The sequence below is a fragment of the Oenanthe melanoleuca genome, chromosome 10 (genome assembly GCF_029582105.1).
Source record: "Oenanthe melanoleuca isolate GR-GAL-2019-014 chromosome 10, OMel1.0, whole genome shotgun sequence".
NCBI classification, from domain to species: Eukaryota; Metazoa; Chordata; class Aves; order Passeriformes; family Muscicapidae; genus Oenanthe; species Oenanthe melanoleuca.
Window position 1 is genome coordinate 7,508,212 of NC_079344.1, and position 5,624 is coordinate 7,513,835.

Below are 5,624 nucleotides of genomic sequence, written 5' to 3' on the forward strand. Positions count from 1 at the left end.
GAGCACAGAAACTTTCCTTAGCATGAACATTTTTCTCTCATTTCAATGCCACGCTGGAACATGACATCAGCATGGCTGGAAGGAAACTGGGATGGAGAGGGACCTGGGGGGGTGTGCAAGCTGTGCTCCCCATGAAGGGGACAGTGAGGACCAGCATTTCAGGGAGGTGCTGATGCCCCAGGCTTCCTTACTGGGGAACCTCCCTGATTTGTCTTCTTTTTACTGCCATGAAAAACATGCAGACAAGCTAAATTTCCTCTTTGTGCAAGATCAACCTTACCATCCTTCCTACCTTTTCTCTGAGCACACAGCAAGGGTCTTCTTGCCTTGCAGCAGCCCCTTGGCAGAGATGACAGCACCAGGAAAATTGTCTTGGTGACCAGGACACTCCCCCATGCCTTAGGTAAGATTAGCTGATGGCTGTGGGCTGCCTCTGGCCTATGGTGGTCCTCATCTCCTGAGCCTGCTTGCCTGCTGATTCTTCCTCAGGAGGTAATTTGAGCCTCTTTATGTGTGTGAGTGAGAAAATGGGCAGGTGGGGTCCCTGCTGGGCCTGCAGGAAATGCAATGTCCTCCATATCCCACTGAAGCTAACAAGAGTTGGCAGGTGAAAAGGGTAAATGGGGCAGGCTTTAAACCTGTGTGGTGAAAGGGAACATTTTCAAGAAAAATAAATAATGATGCAACAGCCCATGAGCTGTGTCTCGAGCCCTGCATGGCACCAGCATCTGCTGCCCCATGGCCAAAGCACTGTTCCCCTCTCAAGGTGCCATGGGGGGCTCAGGGTGGTTCTCCAGAGAGGACAGGGAGGCCGGCACTTTAATCAGCATTTCTGCTCACAGGCACCAGCAAGTGTGATCACAGTGTGGGAGGTGAAGAATAGCTGGTGTTTTACTGCAGGTTCCAGAGAAAAATGCAATTATGACAAGCTCTGTTTTCAGCAGTGATCAAGAAATACAAGCCCAGGAGCAGAACCCCCTTGGACAATGCTGCAAAGAGCAGCATTGTCCAAGCAATACCAGCCATTGTGGGGAGGGAGAGGAGGGAAAAGAAAAATGCCATGCCTTTATAAATTAAATAGCTATTTTTTCTCAAGGCTAAAAACAAGATTTCTGTTTAAGATACTGGGAAATCAGCCTCTAACCAGCACAGAGAACAAAGCTCCTTTAAGCACTGGCGAAACTGAGCCTACAGCCTTGTCTAAAAGGAGCCTGTGTTTCTTGCTCACTGTGCTCAGGGCTCCCCAGCTCCCTGCCCACCCCTGCTGCTGCCCCAGCAGGACACAGGGAAAAATCATTTTGCCCCTCACATGGCTGCTGACAAAGGGCTGTGCCACATGTGTTTTCCCAAGCCACATGGGAATGCCCTCATGGTGCACAGTTATGAGCTGAAATCACACTCTGTAAACAGCCCCAAAAAGTCTCTCAGCCTCAAATATGCTGCATGAGAAACTGCTGTGAGCAGCCCCCTGTCAAGTATTGTCAGAGGGGACAGGAGCTTTGGCAGGTGTAACCACAAAGATGGGGCAGCACCATTACTTAGGGGCAGTCAACCAGCTACAGCCACTTCTAACACCCCTGTGAAAGAGCTGCAGAGAAAGAGGCAAGATGGCAGCAGCCACATCTCCAGCATCACCACAGGCAGCTGATCTGGCAGGAAGCAGCAGTGTCAGCCTGGAGCCTCAGGCCCCCTTGGGAGTGGCCCCATTTCAGATCTGGGGCTGTGGGATCACAGCTGGAGCAGGCATTTAATGCCACCACCCCTGTCACCCTCTCCTTGCAGTGCAGGGGCCAGGACAGGTGCACACAGGGACAGGAGAGGCCACTGCAAGCTGGGGACCAGTGGAGGGGAGAGGAGAGGAGGCAGCTCAGCAGTGTCACACCGAGAGTGTGGGGGCAGCACAGGAGGAAAGCTTCACCCACCTGCAGAGCACAGCCAAAAGCAGCTGCACCTTGTGAGTGCAGGGGAAGCTGTTATGTGCTGCTTGCAACTGGTACAAGAGCTTGGCCTTTCTGTTACAATATGGAGTAAACAAGGGACTTTTTTCCCTTTATAAATAGCAACAGCAGAGTTAACTCATGCTGAGGTGCACCAAGCCTTACTTCCTCATTGACTTGCCTGGCTGATCCTGGCAGAAATCAGCAAATTGTTACAGAATGGCAGGAAAATCCCATGGCAGGTAACAGCATGGTGGCAGCTACCTCTTGGAAGCCTGAAGCAGTGTATTTCCACACACAGAAACTTATTTATTTCAATTGAGAGAAATTCATTTTCCCACATGTTGAATCATTCTCACTGTGTTGTCTCCTATCCATTGTTCTGAATGAGATAAAACCAGGTGTATTTGACAACTGCAGCCCCTCCTACTTTCCAGGAGAGTCAGAGAGGGTTTGCTTGGGCTGAAAACACAGGGATCAGAGCTACTGGGTTTGAGGAGGACAAAGACAGGGCCCTAGAGACAAAAACTATTAGTGCTTTCTCCTATTCTAGCTAATCCCAGAAATCATGTTCTAGGGTGAAAAAGTCAAGTTGCAATTTTCCTTCTTGGGCACCAGAATGTGTTCAGCTCAGTCCAGTTTCACCACTCACAGCAACATTGCTCTCTCCAAAACTGGAGCTCTAAGACAGCAGAAGTGCAGTGGGACAAGGCAGCAGAAGGCAGGGCTGCCCCACCTGAGCAAAGCTCACATCCTTGCAGCTGAGCAGGATGGATGGAAGGACCCAGCCTGCTGTGCACTAGGGCTGAGCTGGATGTGCTCCATGCCCTCTCTTTCTATATCCTCTTTGCCTGGCAGGACCAGCACATCCTCTTTCAAACATTGCTGTGCTTTGTTTTCTTTTCCCCCAGGACAGTCCCAGTCCAGGGACTGGATCCAGCTCTGAGCCCACAGCAGGGGGAATGAGAACAAATAAAGGACAAATTTCAGCCTGAAGTAGCCTAAAGCTTCCTCTCAGCAGAATTACCCATCATGTGAAACAAGTTTCAGCAACAGCATCACCAAACTACTCCAAAGGAAGTTGGGAGCAGTCGTGCTTTAGTGGCATCACAAGGCTTGGTATCCTTGTAGTAGCAGGCAAGGAACCATCCTTTCCTGCAATTACCTTTAAAGCTATATTTTTGTAGGGCAATCCACTAGCCCATATTAGAAAATAATAAATCCCACAACAGGGTTGAACTTCTCCAAGTGTCTCCTTAAGTGTGCAGAGGAGACCCAAGGAAACTCTGAAGGAAGTACCTTGTTCAGCATCTGCCACTTGTATACTTGGATGATTGCCTTTAGCTTGAAAAAAATCAGGAAGGAAACCATGACATGGGGACATTTCCAATCACTTCTGTTTGTTAATTTGCTCTCTTCCTCTGCAGTCAACAAGTCAACATTCCTCCATAAGCTCTTTCCAAGAGCTGCCTTTTTTTTTTTTTTTTTTCCCCTCAACATCCTCACCTCTCTGGTGCTTACCTGTTCCTCAAGACAATCAATGGCAGAAGAGACACTTCCTGCAGACAGGAAGTCCCCATGAGCTTGAAACAGGACTCTTGGGCAGAATCCATCTGAAAAAGCAGCCTTCCCTTGCAGGAAAAGCATTGTAAGGAGTTTAATGTTCTAAAAATACATTTAAGGTTCTTTTCCCTGAGATGCCACATAACAGGAAGACATTCACTACAATTTTTTTGAAAACTGCACAGAATCCCCAAATGTTTTGAGTGACAACATTTATTGTTGCTTTATAACTCTGCAAGAAATGAGTAATCTACTATAGCAGTACAAAGCCTTATAGAAGCACAGAGTTGTTTTGAATTTGGTGTGGACACACATTAGCTTTCCCTGTAAACACTGAATTGCTGTGGGTGTGAGTGGCTGCTGCAGCCTCCAGAGTCTCCAGGGAAAGCCAAGGACAAACACAGCTCCACACAGATAACTGGGACATGCAGTTTATTCCATGTCCCCTCTCCCATTTCCCTTTGCAGAAGAACAAGTCTGTTATCAGTGGTTACATGATGATTAAATTCCTCATTACTCACTAAGGCTGTATCCCTGAAAAACACCACAGGAGAAAGCTGGGCCAGACGGACTCCCCACATCTGCCTGGTGTGGGAGCTCCCCAGGCTCCCTGGAAAACTCAAAGCTTTAACAGCTGGGAGTACACCAGGGCTGCAGCTGGGGCCAGGAAATGCATTCCAACTTAGCTTCCCCTGCATCTGCTAACTCAGAGGTAAAGAGTGTGCAGCCTGCATCAGCTCCTCTGGGCTGGGTTGGCCTTGCCTAGCAGCACTTAAAAAAAAGCCCACAACAATACACAAACAATTAATAAAACCCTGTGTTTATTCACAATGATCCTAAAAATCTAAAAGTCAGTCCAAGGAGCAAAAGCTTAGTGCAGTTTGACTGGCTGGGGATTTTTGCACACATTGTGGACACACATTCAGAAAATTTCAGCTCTATCCCTATAAACCTGGTATTGGAGAGCCCAGGCTGCTGTGGGAATAGAGGCAGGGGCAGTGCTGCCTGAAGGAATTTAGCAGCAGCAATTCTTTTCTTGTGGTGCCTTTTTTGGTATGTGCAGAAGTGAAAAGCACCATTTAAAAACTCACCAGAGGCTAGGAAATTTGCTCAACATTAGTGTTTCTTAAGTGGTGAAGAAATGAAGAGGGAGATAAAAAATTCCATTTGTAAAGGTGTGATTTTTTGTTATTTCCATAGCACAGGTCACACTGTGCCACCCACAGTTTTTTGTACTTTCCAAAACCTCACATCAGGTTGAGAAGACACAGGCTGAATCCAGATATGAGGAGTAATTCTGACTGCAAGAAATAGAACCACCAAAGCAAGGTTTGTAACAGAAGCACTTCCACCAGAAGACAACTGCAATAGCAGAACTGAAACATGAAGGTACATAAATAGGAACTTCAGAGTTACATGACAAAGCTTCATCATTTTTGAACTGCTACAAAAACGTGTAAAAGCCCAAAATTCAGTCTAAAGGTTGCTCAGGAGCCAGCACAGAGCTGATCCTTGAAGCTCTGAGGCAAAGCAGCCAAAGATAAACAGGTGAGAGCTGAACATGGGAGGAGAGCAGTGGGAGTTGGAAAACCAGTTAATGACACTGTCACAGGTCACTGTTACTGACACTGAGGTGTGAGAGTTAAAGAGGGGACAATATGCAGAGATAACTTCCTGTTAGTTTCCAAAGATGACTTCAAATTCTCATCTAGTGGAGTGTGAGAGGAATCCCAGCTTTTGGAGGTACCTGTGCTTATCCTTGCTCATTTCCTCTTAAATAAAAGATTTCCAACCTAGTATTCTGAACCTGCTTCAGTCCCAGTCCCAGAATCTTTGAAGAAGGGTGGGTTTTTCTATCTAGTATTTTTCTGGTCAGTATCATAGTGGGTGTCATAGAGGGCCCAGATCCATGTGAAAAGCCCTCTGCCAATCCTGCTTTTTGCTCCAGCCACTCCCCACTGTGGCTGAGGGGCTCAGCTCCCTGCAGGGGCTGTCACCAGTGCCAGCACACAGCTCCTCCCTCCACCCTGTGGCTGCAGGGTGACACAGACCTGCGCCAGGGCAGCCCCTGCCCATCAACTCAGCACCAGAGTCATGAACAAACACAGCACTGGAATAAGGCCA